General features: G+C 40.7%; 1 protein-coding gene across 9 annotated transcripts in view; it reads right to left on the reverse strand.

The window, feature by feature from the left end:
• LOC117220473 (fatty acyl-CoA reductase 1) overlaps positions 1-16,796 on the reverse strand; it is a 70,447-nt gene that overhangs the window by 9,664 nt on the left and 43,987 nt on the right. The window contains exon 1 of one of the 9 annotated variants that reach the window (XM_033470457.2): positions 3,352-3,507. The exons of the other annotated variants lie outside the window; for them this stretch is intronic. The gene's annotated coding sequence lies outside the window, so the exon portion shown is untranslated. Of the gene's footprint in view, positions 1-3,351; positions 3,508-16,796 lie in introns of those variants that run through there. 9 annotated transcript variants of the gene reach the window in all.

The following is a 16,796-nucleotide window of genomic DNA, read 5'->3' on the forward strand; positions in this document are numbered from 1 at the left end:
GAATGTTAGAATAACAATTTATTCCAACATTATTGTTCCCATTGACGACTTACGATCGCAAGTTGCAAAGCTGCATCTTCGAGGAATTTATTCGATAGATTCGTCGTCCGGGACGCAAATTAGGATAACAATTTGTTCCAACGTTATTGTTGCTTTTACAAACCGGTATAAAAGCGGTGTCTGATGATTTTCACGCAAAACCTGGCGCGAATGATTAATAAACAAATTGACCGCGAACGATTTGAAGCACAGCGAGGAACCGTTCGAAATTATCGCAATATTTTCGCGATCGCACACGGTTTTGCATCCTACGTCCGATCTCCGTTCGCATTATTCCGATTGCACCGGGGATCGGAAACAACACCGTGTACGGTAAATGTTTACAGTTATACGTTACGTGCACACGCCTCTGTGCAGGCCGAGATACATATAATTGCATTCGCGCCGGTATAGCAACTTCTGTCAATGCCCTGCGGCGTTTTTTACAACTTCGTCGCGCGCGCGAAGATGCGTGATTTGCATAAACGTTCAACGGCGAAATACTATTCCCGCCGAGAAGCATGAATGAAGCGCGGAAGTGATGTAACACCACCACAACAACTGCGTTGTGTTACAACCGCAGCAGCGTTTATGCAACCGTGCACCTTCTTCGTTCGTTTGTTCTTTTTTCCTGCGTTTCTTTTCTGTTCTGTTACAGAAAAACCACCTCCGATGCTCGGCATCCGATAGAAAGTTGCTTTCTTTTCCACGATTTCCATTATACCCCGGTGGAACCGTTTGCGTAACTATCTCGACGAAACCACGCGCGAAAAATTACTTAATCCTCGGCTACTGCTTTCGAAGAGACTCGCAAGAGAACCGATTTACTCGTCGACACAATGACATCGCGCCGATGGCGAACGAAACGTCAGCATCTCGACGTAATACACTAATCATTTAATAATCGATAATGATTTAATATTTAATAAATAAATAACTTCAGCATCTCGACGTAATAAACTAATAATTTAATAATCGATAATGATTTAATATTTAATAAATTAATAACTTCAGCATCTCGACGTAATAAACTAATAATTTAATATTTAATAAATTAATAACTTCAGCATCTCGACGTAATAAACTAATAATTTAATATTTAATAAATTAATAACTTCAGCATCTCGACGTAATAAACTAATAATTTAATATTTAATAAATTAATAACTTCAGCATCTCGACGTAATAAACTAATAATTTAATAATCGATAATGATTTAATATTTAATAAATTAATAACTTCAGCATCTCGACGTAATAAACTAATAATTTAATATTTAATAAATTAATAAATTCAGCATCTCAACGTAATAAACTAATAATTTAATATTTAATAAATAAATAACTTCAGCATCTCGACGTAATAAACTAATAATTTAATATTTAATAAATAAATAACTTCAGCATCTCGACGTAATAAACTAATAATTTAATAATCGACAATAATTTAATATTTAATAAATAAATAAATTGACAATCGAATGATCGAATAATTTAATAACGGAATAAACGAATAATTAAGTAAGAAAACCGATCGTCCGTCCGATTGCTCGTCGACAGCATCTCGAGTAGTAATAAACTAATAATTTAATAATCGATAATAATTTAATATTTGATAAATAAATAAATTGATAGTCGAATGATCGAATAATTTAATAACGGAATAAACGAATAATGAAATAAACGAATAACATGGATAACAAAAATTTTCCAGCGAACAATTCGCAAGAATTTAGACCAACCAACGCGACTTAGATTCGTCGATCATCGATCACATTATTTTTCACCAAACTCTGCAGCAAATAAAGCATTTAAACATTCGAACCATATCGATCCTAGCCTGCTTTCCCACCGGCTCGCGCAGTTCGAGTCGACTGGCGATCCTTGGAAAAAAATTCACTTTTGCCTGTTACGTGATCACGGATTCTCGGAATCGCCGAAATCAATGAATAAATGAATAGCAAATATTTCCTGGTCATGTGCGGCGGACTCAAAGTCCTCGTGTCGGCGTGAAGCCGTTCGAAACCGGTCGTCGACGAAAGACGACGCCGAAAACAAGCACGATTCGGTGGTCCACGGGATCTCGCGATCGTGTCTAGTTCGTCATCTTACAGAACTCTGTTCTCTTCGCAACGATTCTAAGGATCGTTGATCACGTGTCCACCGCCATCGAACAAAGTCGGCGTAAACGCGGGGAAGACGACGAAAAGTTCCGCTCGTCGGGAATCGTTTATCAACAAGCTGACACCGCTATCTCAAGGCGATCGACTCGACGCATGACGAGCACACTCATTAGAAACCGGCAAGAAATACTATCGACAACGCCAAGAAATACTATCGGCGCTGCACAATCGCTCTCTCTCTCTCTCTCTCTCTCTCTCTCTCTCTCTCTGGCTCTCTTTGGTTCAATAATCGTTCGATGATCGTTCAGTAATGAAGAAACACTGGTTTTTGGAAATCGGCGACGCGATGCACTATAATTTGGAGCGGCTCGCACTAATTCGAAGAGCGCCTTGCACTAATTCAAAGAGCGGCTCGAACTAATTAGAAGCGCGGCACGCACTAATTCGAAGAGCAGCTTGAACTAATTCAAAGAGCGGCTCACGCTAATTCAAAGAGCACCTCGCGCTAATTTAAAGAGCGCCTCATACTAATTCAAAGAGCGCCTCGCACTAATTCGAAGAGCGGCTCGAACTAATTAGAAGCGCGGCACACACCAATTAGAAGCGCGGCACGCGCTAATTCGAAGCGCGGCTCGCGCTAATTCGAAGAGCGCCTCGCGCTAATTCGAAGAGCGCCTTGCACTAATTCGAAGAGCGCCTCACGCTAATTCAAAAAGCAGCTCGCGATAATTTAGAGAGCGCCTCGTACTAATTCAAAGAGCGCCTCGCACTAATTCGAAGAGCGGCTCGAACTAATTAGAAGCGCGGCACACACCAATTAGAAGCGCGGCACGCGCTAATTCGAAGCGCGGCTCGCGCTAATTCGAAGAGCGCTTCGCACTAATTCGAAGAGCGCCTCACGCTAATTCGAAGAGCGCCTCACGCTAATTCGAAGAGCGCCTCGCGCTAATTCGAAGAGCGCTTCGCACTAATTCGAAGAGCGCCTTGCACTAATTCGAAGAGCGCCTCACGCTAATTCAAAAAGCACCTCGCGATAATTTAGAGAGCGCCTTGTACTAATTCAAAGAGCGCCTCACACTAATTCAAAGAGCGCCTCCCACTAATTCAAAGAGCGCCTCCCTCCCACTAATTCAAAGAGCCGCTCTCACTAATTCAAAGAGCGGCTCGCACTAATTCAAAGAGCAGCTCACATTAATTCAGCACGGTCCACACTAATTCGGGGCAGCTCACACTAATTTGAGGCGGCTCGCTGGAACCCGGTGCGTTTCCGTCCGCGCGCGGACAGGTCTCGCGTGAAAAGAACTGGCCGACGATATCAACCGGCTTCCTTATCTCACACGCCGTGTGTAAGTTCCACGCGATAGCCAATTTTCTGAATATTATATATGTCGCACAAGTGGGAGCGGGTCCGTAGTCGCGGGGAGCGGGTCCGTAGTCGCGAGGAGCGCCGCGTGTCGCGCCGATTTTCACGGTCCCGTGAGAAACACGGACGCAGAGGAGGTCGCGACACCTCCACGGTTTTCTATATTTTTTTCTTTATTTTTTCGAAAACGCTGTTCCAAAGGGTGAATATTCCCTTTATATAATTTTATTACGCCACGTTAAATCTCGCACCCCAATTTTCGAAGGAATCGCCACTGTTGGTTCGCTCTACCAACGTTTTCTGACGCATTACATCGTGCGGAGCCCAAGATCATCGTCTAGGAGAGCTTATTATCCAGGCACCCTTTCCAATATTCGCTTCCTATTTTCAGTAATTTCGTATCCTCCTCATCGGTGACATCATCTTTCGACTTCCATTCGATTATACTGCCGCCTCCCTCCCCCCGTTCGCCGTCAATTCTCGCGTTAAACTCTCCCGCAATCATGATATTACCGTCGCTTTTCCTCCTCGTCACGGTAAGTAGTCATTTGTCTCGTTCAAACTATTTCTTTGTAAATTAACTGTAATCGCCGCAGTATTTGCCCGCCCGTTGTCAGTTTCGTCGCATTTTCTCTGCCCGCTCCGATTATTTCTCTATCTTCTCTCGCGCTTTGTTTTCGCATTTTTTTAATCACAGTCAACACAATTTGTTCGAGATATTACGCGCGGATAAAATTTTCTTCGACCAACGCCCAACTCTCTGCCGTAAATATTTACTAACATATACAAATTATATCATTGAACTTTTCACGTATAAATATATCTATCATTATATAATGAATTTAATGTGATATTTAGAGAACTTACGAAAATTCCTGTAAATGATTACCCCTAATTTTAATATGTACATTCAATAGTTATTGCACAGACTAAAAATGTGCAGCGATCTTATCGCAGAACACGCATAAACGACGGAAGACTAATAAATGCGGCAGCTGAAGCAAAGTAAAAAAAGGAAAAAAAGAGGAAGAAAAAAAGGAAAAAAAGAGGAAGAAAAAAAGGAAAAAAAGAGGAAGAAAAAAAGGAAAAAAAGAGGAAGAAAAAAAGGAAAAAAAGAACAGTTGAAGGAAAAAAGACAACGGATGATACCGATGTTAATATCTGACGAGGCTCCCGTTACTTTGAAGACACGAGCGGTCTCGTACGATGTATGGTATCGATACAAAGGTCGGCATCGTGAAATTATGCGACGACCTGGTGTACCCGCGAACGGAAACCAGGCGTCAGAGAGAATACAGCTCTTCTTCGCCATTGTGCAGCTTCTTCGCATTACCCTGCCGCGGTTTTGCACGGCGAAGGTTCTCCGCGCGCGCGGGGACATAATCGGTTAACGTAAGTGCTCCTAATTCGCATAATCGAAGCGGCCAATGTCAGAGGAACGCAATCTCGCCTCGTTCCGCGGATATCAGATGCAACCTCCGCTCGCCTAACAAGGAATAGACTCATTAACATCGAACTCCCATCGATCAGTCGGCTCGCGAAGATTAGGCGAAGCTCGGCTACGCAACATTCCCGGATTGTCGATAACAGCTCGGCGCCCGATATTATTCGACACACGTTGCTTCCCATTTTATTTCGAATGTTGTTCGAGATACTTCGATTCAAATTTTAATTTAAATGTTTTTTTTTAACTATTATTCGGTGCATAGTTTCAAGTTTTGTTTCAAATATTATTTCAAGTATTACTTCAAGTATTGTTTCAAATATTATTTCAAATATTACTTCAAGTACTGTTCAATATATTATTTCAAATATTACTTCAAGTACTATGCAATATATTATTTCAAATATTACTTCAAGTACTGTTCAATATATTATTTCAAATATTACTTCAAGTGCTGTGCAATATATTATTTTAAATATTACTTCAAGTACTATTCAATATACTATTTACAATATTACTTCAAGTACTATGCAATATATTATTTCTAATATTACTTCAAGTACTGTTCAATATATTATTTCAAATATTACTTCAAGTGCTGTGCAATATATTATTTCAAATATTACTTCAAGTACTGTTCAATATATTATTTCAAATTTCAATTGAAACATTATTTCAGATATACTTCAATATATTATTTCAAATATAATTCAATACATTACTTCCAATTTTAATTGAGATATCATTTCGAATATTATTCAATATATTACTTCCAACACATTAATTGAAATATTACTTCAAATATTATTCAATATATATTATTTCAGATATTACTCGATACCTTAATTCAAACATTATTTCAACGGAAATAAGAATCGACCTCATTCGATGGGAATAAAAATCGCTTCGATCGAGTCGAGAAGACAAACGGCGTATGGAATCGATATGAAAACTATGAGTTTCTCGGATTTTTTAAAGGTTTATTTTCGGCATTTCGGTTTTCGAGTCCTGGTGCTCACGTTTCGGACGAGTCGAGTGTTTTCGGTTCCATTTCCATTTGGAAGATAGGGGGGAGTGAGTCGAGGGGGAATCGAAGATCCAATGAACGATAAAGTTCCGCGAAGGCTTTGCGTTATCGCGAACTTCGGCGTGTTACCACCTGGTGTAATTACCTCTGAATCGAGTGCGCCGACAAGCACGCGTTATCAATTCCCGGCCCGGGTGTTATTAGAACCGTGACGTAACGCTCCGTGTAAATTCGAGCCACGGCGACATGATATACATCGATTTTCTACCGGTTTTAGAACAACGCTGGATAGAAATTGATCATCAGACTGTGAATTCCATCCAATTATAGCATAATCCGAGCGAACGGTACGCGACCGGCGAACAACTTCGACGGACTGCGGTGCACACCCGTGTGTTCGACGGCGGGCCAATGGAATTGAATTTGATACGGGACTTCTCTTTTCGTTCGAAGCGATTTATTTGTATTTTTATTTTTATACAAATTATATATATATATATATATATATATATATATATATATATAAATTGTGATATATAGAATATTATATATATATTAGATATATATAGATTGTGTGAAATATATATTATATCTATTAGATATATAGATTGTGAAATATATAATTTTCTATGCAAATTATATTATCTCTATTAATATTATATAATTACACAATTTTATATATAATTGTGTAGATTATATAATTTGAGATAATATAATATAATATAACATAATATAATATAATATAATATAATATAATATAATATAATATAATAATAATATATATAATTTTCTATGCAAATTATATTATCTCTATTAATAATATATTATCTCAAATTATACGATCTACACAATTTTCTGCAAAATTACATAAATTTCATGAAACTCTATGTTTCTATAAAAGTAACCGAACACGTGTTGCTTTATAAAACTGAAAAAGAAAAATTGTATTTATTCAAGACCTCTCCGCAATTTCAGCAACTTCGAAACGAAACACGTGAAACCGGTCAACGTGTTAACATATCTGACATATCTCGAGTAAATGTGCATAATTTACATAAATAAGGAAAATTAACCTATTAAACTCATATCCTAATTATAGATCATTAAACCTGTTTTACGTAAGTGATATGAATGCCTATTGGACAAAGAAGTTGTTTAACAGAAATTTAACATAAATTTAAATAAAAAACAATTCGCTGATAAGATTAAATGTATACCTCTAATAAATGCTTAATAATAACTAATTAATAATAACGAATACTTAACTTATTACTACATTATTATTAAGTATTTACTATTATCAATTACTTATTATCAGTTATCATAGTACTTATCAACTAAAAATGATATCTTCTCAGCGAATTAATTACATAACATTAACATTCAAGACCGTAACAATGAATTTTCCGTGAATTAACCCTTTGTACTCGAAGCCAATTTAACTGTAAATCTAAATTAATTTTTCTGACCTATGCTAATTTCCATTTTATACGACAACAAAGTGCATTTTATGCGCACGAAATTTCGTCCTGTGACTCGTACAACGATTAAACATTAAACAATTCCGTCACACATCTAAACTTGTATAATATAAAAATTAAACTTGTATAATATAAAAAATTATCTTGATGTAACAATTTTAATGGTGCCTCAGAGTCACCGTTCGAGTGCAAAGGGTTGATACGAGCGATACGAGCTCGATTACCACAGAACGAGCTTCTGACACATCTGTGATAAATATACGTATGCACGTGTGTATGTAGAGTCACCGTGAATATCGTCCCTATCGATTAGTCTACATAATTAGGATCGCCGACTGAAATACACTGTTTGCAGTAGACTTTTGCCAGCAACTTTTACTTCTGCGTATTCAAGGCGAGGCAGTTTACCGAACGGAGGTAACACTGTTAGTCTAGATATCGCGGCACTTTCGCAATATCGACAGATTTCGAGACTTCGAAGTCGGTCTTACGGTTCACAAAGGCAGAGCTAATCATTTTCTCGTTTTCTCTAATAATTGGTCTCGAACATAATTTTTCATAATTTTTCATGATTTTTCATCATTTCAAATCGACGCACGCTGTCGCTGTCATCTATTCTCGAATATTATTTTCCAACGCTGTATTTGGAGCAGAGTGTTATTACTGCGGTGCGTGCATTACTGCGGTGCTTTAATTTAACAGGTTGAATGCCACGCCGGTTTTACAGAAATATTGTTCGTGGCGCCACGATGAATATTCTTTTATGTGATACATATAATGTTGAAATATTCTCTGAAATATTAACTTACAGTGTATAACCATGTTTCGCATGTTAATTTGCGACAGGGGTCACTGTTTGAATTGACGATGGTAATAATACAAAATTTTAGATATTGACATTTGTTTTAAATTATATATATATATATAATTAAAAATTATTAATTATAATTTAAAACAAATGTCAATATCAATTTGGGCGCGCCGGTCACCCATGGCCCCCATGGCGTCACCGCCAAGTTAAGTGCCGGTCACCGGTATATATATATATATATATATATATAATTAAAAATTATTAATTATAATTTAAAACAAATGTCAATATCAATTTGGGCGCGCCGGTCACCCATGGCCCCCATGGCGTCACCGCCAAGTTAAGTGCCGGTCACCGGTATATATATATATATATATATATATATATATATATATATATATAATTAAAAATTATTAATTATAATTTAAAACAAATGTCAATATCAATTTGGACGCGCCGGTCACCCATGGCCCCCATGGCGTCACCGCCAAGTTAAGTGCCGGTCACCGGTGACCCCCGTGGCATTCAACGTGTTAATAGCAAAAGCTGCCTAAAAGCGACTAACGAAAAAACTGCCTTTTTACACATTTACAGAATTGCCAATTTTATAATCGCGCGTGCTCGAAGAAGGAAATACGTTGAATAATTTTTAACGGAGGCACCGAGAGCTCGATCGCTTCGATGATTATGAGATGAAAAATGTGAGAGCGTCCGAGACGAAATGGAACTTATTGAAAATAATTGAAAAATTATTGAGAATTCTTCGAGGAACGCGTTCGAAATTAAACGGCCTCCGTGGAATGCAGCGAAGACTGTTTCCGTCTGCAGCCGCGGATTAAGTCCGAGAATAGCCCGTTCCCGCGATTATAAATAAATGCGTGTCTACGAAATTAGAATTCGACCCGCCGCGTTCGGTCAAGCGAACGAACGCGAACAACCTGCGGCCGTCGATAGATATTGTTTAGAAGAGAAACATGTGCAACGCGACGACAGACAACCCGTTCACTTCTCGCGAGGACACGGCGACACGTATATGCATGCATGATTGCGATATGATTGGCGGCGCGTGTTGCCATGCATCGCCGGACGTTGACTCGTCTTATTTTCGGTCGTCTCGATCTCTGTGCGAGAGATTTCCTCGTCGCTTTCGGCGCCGTACCAGTCATTTCTATTTCGTTTCTATCGCAATTTAGATCGAAGAGGAAAATCTATATTCGTGGACAAATTTTTTGACAAAAATTCGTCGACTTCGAACGACGATAACTTCGCGAAGAATCGTCGTACGACGACGATGCTTTTTTTAAATCGAAGCTGGAAACCTCTACTTCGGGACAGTGTACCTCGATTTTAAGTTAGACGCGGCCGCGTCGCCGTGATCATTTTAATGCGAAGCCATGTTCGTCCACCCCTTTCCCCAGGGGACTGGACACGTATGGGATCGACGAGGGTTACTTTGAAGTAACGCGATCTCGCGAGAAAAAATCGCAGCTGCGTTCACTTTTTTTTCGATCGAAGGGGAAGGATGGATCTTCGTTCTGCCGCAAACTGCGTCATCGAGAAAAATTTCGCGAGGTCCGTGCGTTTCGTCGAACTTCGCCATGTTCGATGCGACGAACGTGGCCTCGTATTTGAAGGGTTACGGCGACGAGGGTTGCAGCGACGAGGGTGCATCGAACTTGAAATCCAGAAATACGGCCCGAAAGTAGAGGCTTCGAGCTTGAGTTTAAGAGAAAAATCATCGTGCTACGATGATGTTTCGCGGAGTTGTCGTCGGTCGAAGTTGGCCAATTTTTATCCAAGATTTCTCTGAGCTGTTGTTTCGTCGAGCTTTTTCGTTGAAGTTCCGCCATTTTGAAAAGTGCATACATTAAAAGAGCACGGTAATAACATCGTCGAATGTGTGTTCGCTTCGACGGAAAGCAACGCGTTCGCCAATTACGCAGAATGCGGAGGACATAGTTAATCAGAAACGATAGAATGTCACCGGTGAAGGAATAAACAAATTACCATGCAGATGACGTAGAGTAATAGCGCGAAACGCGGTGGAAATGTCAGCTTCTACAGAGAAGTACATATAGTGCAACACACGCGCCAGATGTTCTGTGTATTTCAACGAAATGAAAACGAATTCATTAATCGGCCTAACCGTTGTGTGTCTGGAGGATCTGCCGATCGCAGGTGACCAACGTCTTCGATCATCGCAATAGTATGCACGGTGTTAACAATCGTCGGAGACGTTCGCTCGTTTCTTGGATGACGAAAGAATGACGAAAGGATGACGAAAGCCGATGGTTTTTCACTGTTCGACGAGAGATTTTCCATGCATGAATCGCGACTCTGAACGTTGCTATTAAAAAGAGATTCCATGCATGATTCGTGACTGCGAATGTTGCTATTAAAAAGAGATTCCAATTATGGATCGTGACTGTGCTATTAAAATGATTATTAGTGGCATGCTTCACGTGACCGGTCTAACACAGGCTCATCTGTGTTATGATATAATCGTTAAGCGATTATGTTATTAGCGGGTAATTAGACGAGAATTAAAGATCAAAATTAAATAGCAAAATTAAAGACGAAAATGAAATGCCAAAATTGAAGACGAGCATTAAAGATTAATATTAAAGATCGGAATTAAAGACTGAAATTAAATAGCAAAATTAAAGACTAGAATCAAATATCAAAATTAAAGACTAAAATTAAATATCACAATTAAAGACTAAAATTAAATATCAAAATTAAATACTAAAATTAAATACCAAAATTAAAGATCAATATTAAAGATCGAAATGACGAAAGGCGAAAATTATTAATTCGAAATATGTAACGCAACAATTACCAGCGAATAATAAAGTTTCTCACCGTTCATTGGAAAAGAAATAATTATATCTCATTCGTACAGATCTCCGTAGAGTTGTTCCGAAGGCTTCGAAAATTGCACAAGGTATTGCAAACTGCCAATTACAGGCTCGCAACATTCGTGGACGGATGGCAAGACAATGAAAAAAAAAGGAAAGATCCGCAGCAACCTTTTCTGTCACGATCGTGACACAAAATCGCACGGTATCCGGTCGCATTTCGTTTCGCCGGCAAAAGTTCCCAGACAGAAGAAGCCTTGGCCGAGCAACGCGACGGAACACGATCTCGTTGTATGAATTAGAAAGATGCATTCGTCGAGATTCCGATCGGTTTCGATCGCCGCAGCAGCAGCCGTATAAACGAACCAATTCGTCCGTCGAACGAATTCTCGCATAAAAAGAGCACACTTTTCACGCGAATGCGGTCAACGACGGACGGACGGACGGAAATTCGGACGAATTCGACGAACAACCGCGAGTCCCGACGCTGCCGCATTTACTTTCGATGCGGGACGCACTCTCTGCGCCCCATAAAACGGTTTATACAAGGGTGTTAAACACGTTCGCGACCGTTATGCAAGTCATTTCGCCGGGGCCGCGGCAAATGAACCGACGGAGAGCACGGTCGCGTCTCCAATTTATTCAGAGGCCTTTCTCTGTATGCCTGACTAACTTTCTCAGGGATCGGGAAAAGTGCAGCCGTAGAAAGTGCATCCAGCAAAATTGACAGATTTTTTCTTTTCTTTTCTTTTCGAGAAACACGAGTTTCTAGGTACCGCGGACACGGTCGACGCAGTGATTTGATTAGCCCCGTGGACTTCAGATTTTCGTAGAGAGAAAAGAAAAAGGATTGCGCGACGGTGCGTTGAAATGAAAAATATGTCGGAGAATTTCCGGAAATTCTATCTTCTTTTGAGAGAGCAACGCGCCTTTTTTGCAATTAACGCTGGATTCACGGAGCCCGTCAAAATGACGGGTCACTAATTTCTTAATTTACGATCGTTCATATCGTAAAGATACAATATTTATGCGAGTTATTTATTCAATTTATACGTTACTTACGCGGCAACAAATGTAACAATAACGCTTGTTCAAAATTGGAATAAATGTCTCGTTGTTATTTTTGTAAATTAATATAAAACAGCTGTCCTTTTTTATGCTCCGTAAATCTAGCGTTAACGGGATCGGTGTCAGAAGCAGGTCAAATTCTTTAGAGCGAACGCGAAGTCAGGATGTCGCACAGATTCTAATCGACCAAGAGAGCATCATGCGACTAACGAACATAAAAGCAACGCTTGACGAATAATTTCGTCCACTTCCAGGAAATCGTTGATCCGAGATAAGCGCAACGAACAGAAAGAGAACTGCTTAGAAAGTTAAGTACCGTGTTCCACAGCGGACCCGAAGGAAATTCTGAAATCGAGATTGTGTTATCATTAAAATGGTTACTGTTGAAACAAAGTGCTATCAAAATTACTATTAACACTCAGCCCCAACCGAACGAGGAGATTTCCCCGTTTTAAACTCGGCCGATGGAGAGATCTTCCACACCTAATTTCTACAATTCAAAATGATCGCTTAATTCTATTAAGATTTGCAAGAGAATTTGCAAGATTTTGCAAGACTTGAAGAAGCAATTGATGCTGCCATATAAGTTTGCTTGGTAATTTTTGTTTCATCGAATGAAATTATTTAATTTTATGACATTTCTGAGGTTTCCGACGCGATCGTGGAAGCGTCAAATCCAACAGATGAACATGATAAGGTCCCAATCGTTCGTATACAGGTTGTCCCAAAAATGTCTCGCAATCCGAAAGTGGCGCGTTCCTCGGGTCATTTGAAGCAACTTTGTCCTTTACAAAAATGTTCTCCGAGGCATCGTTGACGAGTTATTAACGAAAAACAGAGACCAATAAGAATCGAGTCCGGCTGACGCGAGGCGGCCCAGCCAAACAGCGCACGACGCCCAGTTCCGCTCATTTGCTCGGTCGCCTCTCATTGGTCACCGTTTTTCGTTAATAACTCGTTAACGGTGCCTCGGAGAAAGTTTTTGTAAAGGAAAAAGTTGCTTCAAATGACCCGAGGAACCCGCCACTTTCATTTTTGACGCAATTGTACTTATTATATGTTCCGGCCTGATCGGTGCATCATCCGACGCGCTCCTTACGAAAGAGAGGATGACACCGTCGGCGGCGGCCATGCTGAAAATTCATTGGCCCAAAAAGAGTTCTGCTATTTGGTCGCGAGAATCGCGTAGCTAGCGCAAGAGAGGCCGGCGAAGTTCGCCGGGCCGAGTGAAACCCGCGAACTATGCGACGCGACGATAAAACGCGCGAGTTCGTAAACGCGCCTAGAAGTCTCGGTCGCGGCGGCGGCGGCGGTGGTGGTGGTGGTGGTGGCGAGAATCGGCCTCCTCTCCGACGGGATTCTAGGTCAGCGTCCCGGCCTCGAAACGGTCACGAGAATCCGCACCCGTTCCTCGGCCTCGCCGGACGAAGGAACAAGGAAGAAAGGAGAAGGAACGCGTCGCCGCGAGTGCGCGAGCGCGCGCACGCGCGAGCCGACCCCGTTACATGGAAAACCCGTTATGCGACGAACAACGACCGCGACCGACTGACTGACAGAAATCTTCTTTTCCTTTCCGTTCGCCCCCCTCCCCGGATCCCGTCGGTCCCCTTTTGCCGGTCTTTTCTTGCCGACACGCCGTTCACCGTCCCACCCTCCTTCTCTTTCACCCCCCGCCCCCGCCGACCACACCGCGGCAGGTATTTTCTTCCGCGATTAGAAGTCTCGTTCGACCCTATTTTCCTTTTCTAGATTTTCCTTTTCTACCGCGGCGATCTATCGCCGGCCGGAAAATACGGTACCGCGGGGAGGGGGGCGGAGGGTGGGCGTGTCCCAATTACCGAGCATGTCCCGAATACCGGCACTTTCGTTCATGGGAACGATTGTAATCGCCGGACTATGTACTCCTCTTTGTGTGCAGCGAAATTGTGTTGCATCGAGCGTAATTTTCTTTCTTTATTCGTTCTTTCGTTCTCTCTTTGATCATATTTTCACGAGTCGAGAAGTTTTACGCCTGTTTCTTTTTTTTTCGGATCGAATAGAACGGCGTCGTCGGCTTGTTAACGTCTTTATAAGATTATTGAGAAATATTTAGAAATTTCCATGCGGACCGACGCGGGTTACATAAATAAACTCCTCCGAAGATGAAGCCGTTTACGATCGAGTGAAAGGTGCCAAATTCGTGTTTTTTTTCGGAACGGCGGTGCGCGCGAAAAGAATGGAGGATGAAGAGGAGTCCAAAATCAAGGTATTTTGGGTAACGCGTAGTAAAAGGATACTGATGAATTAATAATGTGGATTGAACAAAATAGACTGAATAAAATTGACTGAATTAAATTGATTGAATTAAATAGACTGAATTAAGTAGACCAAATAAAATATGCTCAATAAAATAGACTGAATAAAATAGACCGAATAAAATATTCTTAATAAAATAGACCGAATAAAATATTCTTAATAAAATAGACCGAATAAAATATTCTTAATAAAATAGACAGAATAAAATATTCTTAATAAAATGGACTGAATAAAATATTCTTAATAAAATGGACTGAATAAAATAGACCGAATAAAATACTCTTAATAAAATAGACTGAACAAAATACTCTCAATAAAATAGACCGACTAAAATATTAATAAAAACAGCCTCAAGAAAATACCATGAATAATTTTCCACCGGCAAAACACCGTTACCAACAAAATTGTTAAGTCATTCGAACGACAGAAAGTAGCGAGACCGGCGCACAGAAAATTACCAAATATCCGTACACGACGGATCGTCTAAATCACATAGCATTATCATTTCTGCAGCATTCGACAATAAATACAGTGTCCGCGATCTCTCGTCGCCGAAGCGACAGAGAGAACCGGTATGCAATTTTTCTCGCAACTCTTTTCGCTGCGAGATTCGTTCTAACCAGCGCGACAATAGCACCGAACAGGGGAACAACAACAATAACAACTTTCCTCGACAAGCTAATAAAAAGAGAGGACACCCGTAACCGTGAATTTTTGCGCGCGCGCGTACAGGTAACAAGAGGATGTGCAATTTAATAGCGTTGCACGCGAGGATCGGCGCACGGTGCGCCGATTACATGCATGTAATCGGAAAGAATGCACGGTGTACGTATGGACGAGGACGCGGTGATTAGAGAGAAAACTTCGGTTGCAACAGTGAAAGTTTATTTAACCGCGTGCGCAAACTCCGACGCGCGGGAGAGCTTCGCGAGAGTACCAAAACTTGCACAATCCATTAGAGCCGTGCACGGTCGAATTGGATATCAATCATTCTCGGGACCATCGGGAAATCGTTGCCGGACGCGCGCACAACCGAGGATTTTACCCCGGGATTTTTATCGCGACGATTGCCGAGAGAAATGCAGAACAATGAGAGAACGTTGAAGAGCAGAAATTTATGAGCATCGTCGTCGGACCGCAGATTTGAATGCGTTCGCGAGAAAATTGGGGGTGGTTGCGCGCGATTTAAAGCAAAGAAAAGATTTTTTAATTTATTTTTCATTCATTAAAGTGGTCGAAGGACTATTTATTTAGCTTCTATTCGTTGCGACCGATGCAGACGATTTTCAGTTCGCGCAAAGATCCGCAGTCAAATCGTTACTAAAACGATCTTCGTGCTCTTAATATTCTATTGTTTAACAGTATTTTTACCGATATTTTTTATCGCGCTATTTACCGAATCAACGTCGCCGCGTCGAAGTTAATTGTAAGATGCATTAAATCGGACGAAAATGTCTTTTGATTTTTATTGAGCGGCAGGTAATGCGACAATATCGAAAAATTATTGCGACTAAATTTACTATTACGATTAAATTTCATACGAAAAATTTTATATCAAACATTCACACTACGATTAAATATTATATGAAAAATTCATTCTAATCGAATCGTATATATTGAACACTCGTTACCGATCAAATTTTCAATGAAAAATTCATCGCGATCGAATATTTTTACATTAAAAATCCGTTGTAATTAATTGAACCCCGTACATCGATAATTCGTTCAGAAATATCATGTTTTCGTCACGTAATTACCGAAGCATATTTCTCGATGTAAACAATGCAGAACCACGGAGAGAACACGGAAGTGAATCGAATCCGGTCCGGAAAAACGAAAGATTTCGTTACGACTTTGTGCGCCGCCGCCGATTTCCCGGTCGCTCGATGATTCGGCGAACCGAAACGAATTCCTGTTTCTCCGCGTCTCCGTTCGCTATCATCTCGAGGATCAATACAAACCGTAGTTACGTAGCTATCGGTGTTTCAAGCGTCTGCTTGGCCGCCGGCCAAGAAACATATTTTCGCCGGCGACTCCGCGGCGAGCATTAAAACGGGTCCCACCACCCCCTCAACCCGTTCGCTGAGAATTTTTCCCGGAAATGGATTCGATTTTTAAAATCGAAATAAAAGGTGACACCGCAAATAACGGATCCGCGGACCGTCCACGCGATTACCGCCGCGGAGGACGCCTATGGAATGCTCTTCGTTCGGAAGGGTTTTTCTCTCCCTCTCCCTCTCTCTCTCTATCTCCCTCTCTATCTCCCTCGGTTTCTCTCTCTCTCTCTC

This window comes from Megalopta genalis, chromosome 5 (assembly GCF_051020955.1).
Source record: "Megalopta genalis isolate 19385.01 chromosome 5, iyMegGena1_principal, whole genome shotgun sequence".
Lineage (NCBI taxonomy): Eukaryota > Metazoa > Arthropoda > Insecta > Hymenoptera > Halictidae > Megalopta > Megalopta genalis.